At 40.1% G+C, this 7,464-nt stretch overlaps 1 pseudogene; it reads right to left on the reverse strand.

Annotated features, from left to right (window-relative positions):
* Positions 1-208: 208 nt before the first annotated feature.
* LOC133052967 (heat shock transcription factor, Y-linked-like) lies at positions 209-750 on the reverse strand (annotated as a pseudogene).
* Positions 751-7,464: the final 6,714 nt, after the last annotated feature.

Below are 7,464 nucleotides of genomic sequence, written 5' to 3' on the forward strand. Positions count from 1 at the left end.
CTTTAAGTAGCTTTAGGACTTGTATCTGGTTTCAATTTGCTAGGAAAGTTTGCTAAATATTAAATATTTTAACCTCCAGCTGTAATCAACTTAAAAAAAAAACACAACAAAAAACTTTTCTTCAATAATTTACCATTTCAATTTTAAATTCAGTTTTAGCTACATATGTGAGCATGCTTTCGTGAGCATGCTTTCTTGGTCACATGATTTATATTGCCAATAAGTGAATAATTTGGAATACCTTGCTCAAAAGAGAGACGTTGTTTTCTTCTTCCAGAAAATCAGCTAATGAAGCAGATCTTTGAGAAGTTTGTTGCTTTTTACTAAACCCATAAAGGTTAAGCTGTCAAGCTAAACTTTTCATACTATCAGTTTCAAATCTTCTGAAAGGGGACTTTCCTTCCAAAATTTATTTCTTGCAGAGCTCTTCATTGATCACTATACAAGTGCCACTCTCATTCCACCAATACATTCAAACTGATCACTTTCAATTATATTCCAAAGTTTTTGAGGAAAAGTGAGTGAAAGAAAATCATTCAACTCTGTTTCAGAGACAGAAAATGTGTATTGTGGCCTTTTTATCACACCTTCCTCAGACGAAGCCTGAAAAGCATATTCTTAAATCACAGATCTCAAAACTGAGTCCCCAGTAAGTGTGTAATCACACAAAGAGAATCTAATGGACTTTTCTGAACCAGTCGATTCATCTTTAGGAGGCACATCTTGAATTTCTGAAGAAATGTGTGCCATCTCAGAAAAATCTTCCTTCAGATACTTTTCTCGTTTGTCTGATTTAACACACTGCAACTTCAAATGCTGCTTGGCTGGCCTACAGAGAGAAACTCGCTAGACCATCACAGTGGTTCTCAAAGTCAAAAAGCTGTGACATCACAAAGTCACTGGTCTCCGAGCAATTGAAGGGTAATGTTAAACCAGTGTTTACGTCTGCATCAACTTAAAATACAGGATTCGTACATAAATAGTAATCAAAAACATGAAACCTGAAAAATCTCATTCCTAAATCATTTTTACACAGAAAAATCACATCAATAAATCTACTTGGTTCCTGAGATAAAAGTGATTTATCACCCTTCTATACACACATTTTTAATAGTCAGCACTGTTACCAAACCAAACTTGGGTCAATTCGCTTCTGTGCAATAAAGTCAATCAACTGACTGTGGGTTTCAGTGAAAGCAAGTGTAGTGTTTACCGTAGAACCAAGCAAGTTGTCCTAGTAGCTGGGGCTTAAAAGACCCACACTCCCCAAATACTTTCAGGGGAAGGATTTTAACGACAGTGTAAGGGTGGGTCATGGGGTGTGTGATCAGTTTTAGGACATTCTAATACAGGCCTATTACTGAGGACATTGAGAGTCAGCATCATCGATCATCTGATTCCAACTACTCTGTGGTCTATGTACTTAAATTTCAACCTGGTTGAGGCTTTAGTGTCTCTAAAACTGCTCATAGAATATTGAGCAGAATGTTACCTATTGCTCTTGAGGAGGAACTAAAGATTCTTGACATTGCTTAATGGCTAAATCATTGTTATTCTATATTGCTTGATTGTTTTCCTTTGTTTCTGACTTTTCTAACTTCTCTGATTAAAATTATTTTTGGAACATGAGGAGGTCTACAATCTCCTACTTCTCTCTCTCTCTCTCTTCATACTTTTCAATCTTAAGAAGGTATTGCTTAGAACAAGAAAGGAAACAAAGTGTTGGACTTAGAGCTTCATCATAAATGTGACAGAAAATCTCAGTTGCAGGCTAGATTTCTTTTTCAGGTTCCCCAGCTCTTTGAGTGTTTGGCTATTTCCTGTTGAAATGGAGCACAGAATTGGAAATAATCCTGAAATCTAAGTGTGGTATCAATATTTTCTGTTATAGAAACAATACATATGTCTTTTTTTGTCATTAAACCTGGACAAACATTTGCATATTGGTAGATATTTATTAAAAAGAAAGAGGGGAATGATATAAAAGAGTCTTCATATTTTAGATGCTACCAAGAGAACATATTATGAAGTATTTCCACTTTACATATATTCAATAACCAAGTAGAGTTTTGAATCATTGTACATTGGAAAAGACCCTAATGCTGGGAGGGATTGGGGGCAGGAGGAAAAGGGGATGACAGAGGAAGAGAAGGCTGGATGGCATCACTGACTCTATGGGCATGAGTTTGAGTAAACTTCAGGAGCTGGTGATGGACAGGGAAGCCTGGCATGCTGCGATTCATGGGGTCGCAAAGAGTCGGACTCAACTGAGAGACTGAACTGAACTGAACTATTTGGATTTTATTTTTTCCCATTGCTATTATAACTAAAAGGAATTATAAGCCATTTCACGTTTTTTTGTTGTTGTTGCTGTTGTTGTTTGCTTGTTTGTTTTATACACGCACATATAAACTCAGACGCACACATATGTATATGAATATGTATATGTTCAGTTCAGTTGAATTCAGTTCAGTCACTCAGTCACGTCCACCTCTTTGTGACCCCAATGAACTGCAGAATGTCAGGCCTCCCTGTCCATTACCAACTCCTGGAGTTCACCCAAACCCATGTCCTTTGAGTCTATGATGCCATGCAACCATCTCATACTCTGTTGTCCTCTTCTCCTATCCTCAATCTTTCCCAGCATCAGAGCCTTTTCAAATGAGTCAGCTCTTCATATCAGGTGGTCAAAGCATTGGAGTTTCAGTTTCAGCATCAGTCTTTCCAGTGAACACCCAGGACTGATCTACTTTAGGATCGGCTGGTTGGATCTCCTTGCAGTCCAACAGATTCTCAAAAGTCTTCTCCAACACCAGAGTTCAAAAGCATCAGTCCTTTGACACTCAGCTTTCTTTATAGTCCAACTTTCACATACATACATGCCTACTGGAAAAAACCATAGCCTTGACTAGATGGACCTTTGTTGGCAAAGTAACGTCTCTGCTTTTTAACATGCTGTCTAGGTTGGTCATAACTTTCCTTCCAAGTAATAAGGGCCTTTTAATTTCATGGCTCCAATCACCATCTGCAGTGATTTTGGAGCCCAGAAAAATAGTCAGCCACTGTTTCCACTATTCCCCCATCTATTTGCCATGAAGTGATAAGACCAGATGCCATGATCTTGGTTTTCTGAATGTTGAACTTTAAGCCAAATTTTTCACTCTCCTCTTTCACTTTTGTCAAGAAGCTCTTTAGTTCTTCCTCATTTTCTGCCAGAAGGGTGGTATCATCTGCACATCTGAGGTTGTTGATATTTCTTCTGGCATATTGATTCCAGCTTGTGCTTCTTCCAGCCCAGCATTTCTCATGATGTACTCTGCATATAAGCTAAATAAATGGGGTGACAATAAAAATCCTTGATGTACTTCCTCCTTTTCCTATTTGGAACCAGTCTATTTTCCCAGGTCCAGTTCTAACTGTTGCTTCCTGACCTGAATACAGGTTTCTCAAGAGGCAGGACAGGTGATCTGGTATTCCCATCTCCTGAATTTTCCACAGTTTATTGTGATCCACACAGTTGAAGGCTTTAGCATAGTCAATAAAGCAGAAATAGATGTTTTTTGGGAACTCTCTTGCTTTTTTTATGATCCAGCAGATGTTGACAATTTGATCTCTGGTTCCTCTACCTTTTCTAAAACCAGCTTGGACATCTGGAATATATATAATTTTAGTCAACTTTATTTAGGTGGCCAAACTCTTTGCTTCCTCCCTAAGATCTTAAATGAACTGTTTCTGAATCCCAGTATTATGTAATAACTTTCTGGCTCAAAAACTCAGATCCTGTTGCTGAAAGGCTCTTCCTTAATCTAGCTCATCTTTCACTATTCTTTCTGTTATAACAGTTGGGGTTCATATTTATGAGGAAAACTTGAGCCCATAAAATCACAACTCTCATTTACTTAAAGATATTGTTCTAAAAAAGCTGTTGCTATACTCACATTGGGTACAGTTTTAAACATTCAAATAGTAACATAGGGACATGTCTGAACCACATGCACAATGGTCAACTAGCTGGACTTGGGATAACAGCTACCCACAAAGCAGATGCACAGTACACTGTGCATCAATCATAATCAGGCTCTTCTGGCTAGCTGAACGTTAAAATTATATGATGTGCACATCAAAATCACTTCTCCATAATTCAGTATGTAAAATTTTCTTTCATCACTTTAAGCTTCTGGTACCAAATATTTCAAAAGAAATCACTGAGCAAAATTGCTCTCCCTTCATGCCACAGTGGTTCAGCTTCCTGCCCTCCTCCACATCATATCTCTTCTTTCTTGTCCTTTTTTGTATTTTGTAGTTGCCACATTACAGAAATTCTAACTAACATGAGCAGACTCAATATATTATGTTAATTGATAAATATATTATAGGCTGTGTATTTTGTCAACATTTTACTCATTTATCACAGAAGCCCCCGCAGGAACAAATAGCACAAATGTTCCAGCAGGAAACTTAAAACCAGCAGTATTATATATAATAACTAACTATGATTTTAGAATAATCTTAGAAAATAATTTCTTATCCTAAACACTGAGGGGAGAAAACGTAAAAAAAAAAAAAAAGCACAAAACAGCAATTATCAATGTTGATAGGAAAACATAGGGTAAACAGTAGATTTGAATTCTCAGTATTACAAAAAGTAAGATCAGAGGAGGCGGTCCAAAGATAATGTAAGAATAGGACAGGGAGACCACTTTCTCCTCCACAAATTCATTGAAAGAACATTTGAATGCCAAGCAAATTCCACAGAACAACTTCTGAATGCTGGCAGAGGACATCAGGCACCCAGAAAGGCAGTCCATTGTTTTTGAAAGGAGGTAGGACAAAATATAAAAGATAAAAAGAGAGACAAAAGAGGTAGGGATGGAGATCCATCTTGGGAAAATGTAGTTGCCCAGTAGTGTTTGACTCTTTGCAACCCTGTGGACTGTAGCCCACCAGGCTCCTCTGTCCATGGGATTCTCCAAGCAAGAATACTGGAGTGGGTTGCCATTTCCTTCTCCAGGGGATCACCCTGGCCCACGGAAGGGAGTCTTAAAAAAGAGAGAAGTTTCCAAACACCAGGAAACACTCTCTCTGTTTGGTCTGTGGTGAGGCTTGGAATCTCAGAGGGCAAAATAAACAGGAGGAAACATAAATAAATAATTAAAACCCACACATGCCTAACAGCAACTCCCAGTGGTGAAGCAGCCCAGAAGCTCTCATCCCTCACTAGCAAGCGGGGAGAAGCACAGGGAGGAGTGGGCTGCATTGTTTAGGGTAAAGACTAGGCCTGAATGCCCTGAGAGCAATCTGAGGGAACTAGCTTCTCAAGCAACCCAGCAACCCAGACTGTGGGATAGCTATCCCACAATCACATGAAAAGCCCTAACCTAAGACACTGCCAGGCACACTCACAGATTAAAGGACTGAGCAGAGCTAGCAGGCTGTGGACTGGCCCATCCTCTGCTGGAGACAGGCAGGTGAGGGCAGCCAGAGCCAGAAGGGGGCAATCAGGGCCCCAGGGAGGCTTCCTATAACAAACTGCAAGCAAACGTCATTGCTAGCCAAGACTTCTTGGGATTCTGAACGGTTGACATCCACTGGGAGGGTCGCAGCCAGACATCAGCTCCCCAGAAGAGATACTTGCCACACCTGAGAAGGTACATCCATTGTACACCCACAAAACTGAGCTGATGGGACAGGGAAAGGGATAAGTTGCAACCTTCAACTGGGGGCGACTACGCGCGCCAAGCACCTGGTCACCTGAGCTGCTCGGACCTGGGACGGACGCAAAACGCAGGCCCAACCAAGTCTGTGTCTTTGTGGAGTACCCAAGAACCTGAACCTGAGTGGCTTAGACCTGGAAAGTGTATGCAAACCAGGGCCCTCATGAGACAGTTCCTGGCAGAGCAACCTAGAGTCTGAGAGTGTAGACTGGGAAAGTACACACTCCCTGAGTGGGGGACAAACCCAGTGTGGCTGAATCACTGTGAGCACATGCCAGTAATATTTGTTTGCAGTTTTCCCCCCTCCCCAAAGCATGACTAAACAAGCGAGTCTAAAACAAGTGACGACCACTGTGCCTCTTGTGTCAGAGAGGAAATTAGACCCTGAAGAGACCAGCAAACAAAAGGAACTAAAATAAACAGAGGGAACCGCTTTGGAAGTGACAGGTGCAATAGATTAAAATCCTGTAGTTAGCACCGACTACATAGCAAGGGCCTATAGACCTTGAGAAGTACAAGGTGAACCAAGGAGCTATCTGAAAATGAATTGACCCCACACTGTCCACAACAGCCCCAGAGAAAGTCTTAGACATATTTTTACTATTATCATTTTTAATTTTTTTAAAACTTTTAAGTCATTACTCCTTTAATTTTCACTTTTATAACCTACTATTATGATGCAATGAAAAAAAAGAAAGAAACACCTATTTCTGAAACAAACTTTATATATATATATATATATATATATATATATTATAATTTTTGTGACTTTTTTGTTTTTAATATTGTATTTTTAAGAATCTAACTGCTACTCTAGATTTTTAAATTTTGCTTTCTGGCATTTGTTATCAACTTTGTACCTTTAAGAACCCAGTCTTCAGTACCCATTTTTAATTGGGAGCGAGATCACTGGCATGATTGCTTTCTCCCCCTTTTGACTCTCTGTTTTCTCCACCAGGTGGCCGTTATCTCCCCCTCCCCCTTTTATTTTCTACCCAACTTGGTGAATCTCTTTGTGTGTTATGGGCTGTAGAGAACACTTAGGGAACTGATTACTGGGTGTATCTATCTCTCTCCTTTTGATTCCCCTTTTTATCCTCCTGGCCACCTCTGTCTCCTTCCTCCCTCTTCTCTTCTCTGTGTAACTCTGTGTATATCTCTGAGGGATCCAGACTGTGGAGAACACATAGGGATGTGATAACTGGCTAGCTTTCTTTTCCCTCTTTTGATCCCCATTCTTCTCCTCCTGGCCACCTCTATTTCCCTCTTCCTTCTTCTCTTCTTCATATAACTCTGGGTACCTCTCCAAGTGTTCCTCACTGTGGAGAAATTTTACATCATTAACCTAGATATTTTATCATTGGTGCTATATAGGTGGAGAAGTCTTGAGGCTACTTTAAGAATAAGACTGAAAACCAGAGGCAAGAGGCTTAAGTTCAAATCCTGAAACACCAGAGAACCCCTGAATCCAGAGAATATTAATCGATAGGAGGTATCGAGGGCCTCCACACCTACACTGAAACCAAGCACTACTCAAGGGCCAGCAAGTTCCAGAGGAATACATACATGCAAATTCTCCAGCAACAGAGGAAAATAGCCCTGAACTTCATTATGTAGGCTGCCCAAAGTCACACCAAATCCACTGACATCTCAAAACTCATTACGGGACACTTCATTCCACTGCAGAGAGAAGAAACCCAGCTCCACCCTCCATAACACTAACACAAGCTTCCCTAACCAGGAAAACTTG

The sequence above is a fragment of the Dama dama genome, chromosome X (assembly GCF_033118175.1).
Source record: "Dama dama isolate Ldn47 chromosome X, ASM3311817v1, whole genome shotgun sequence".
Lineage (NCBI taxonomy): Eukaryota > Metazoa > Chordata > Mammalia > Artiodactyla > Cervidae > Dama > Dama dama.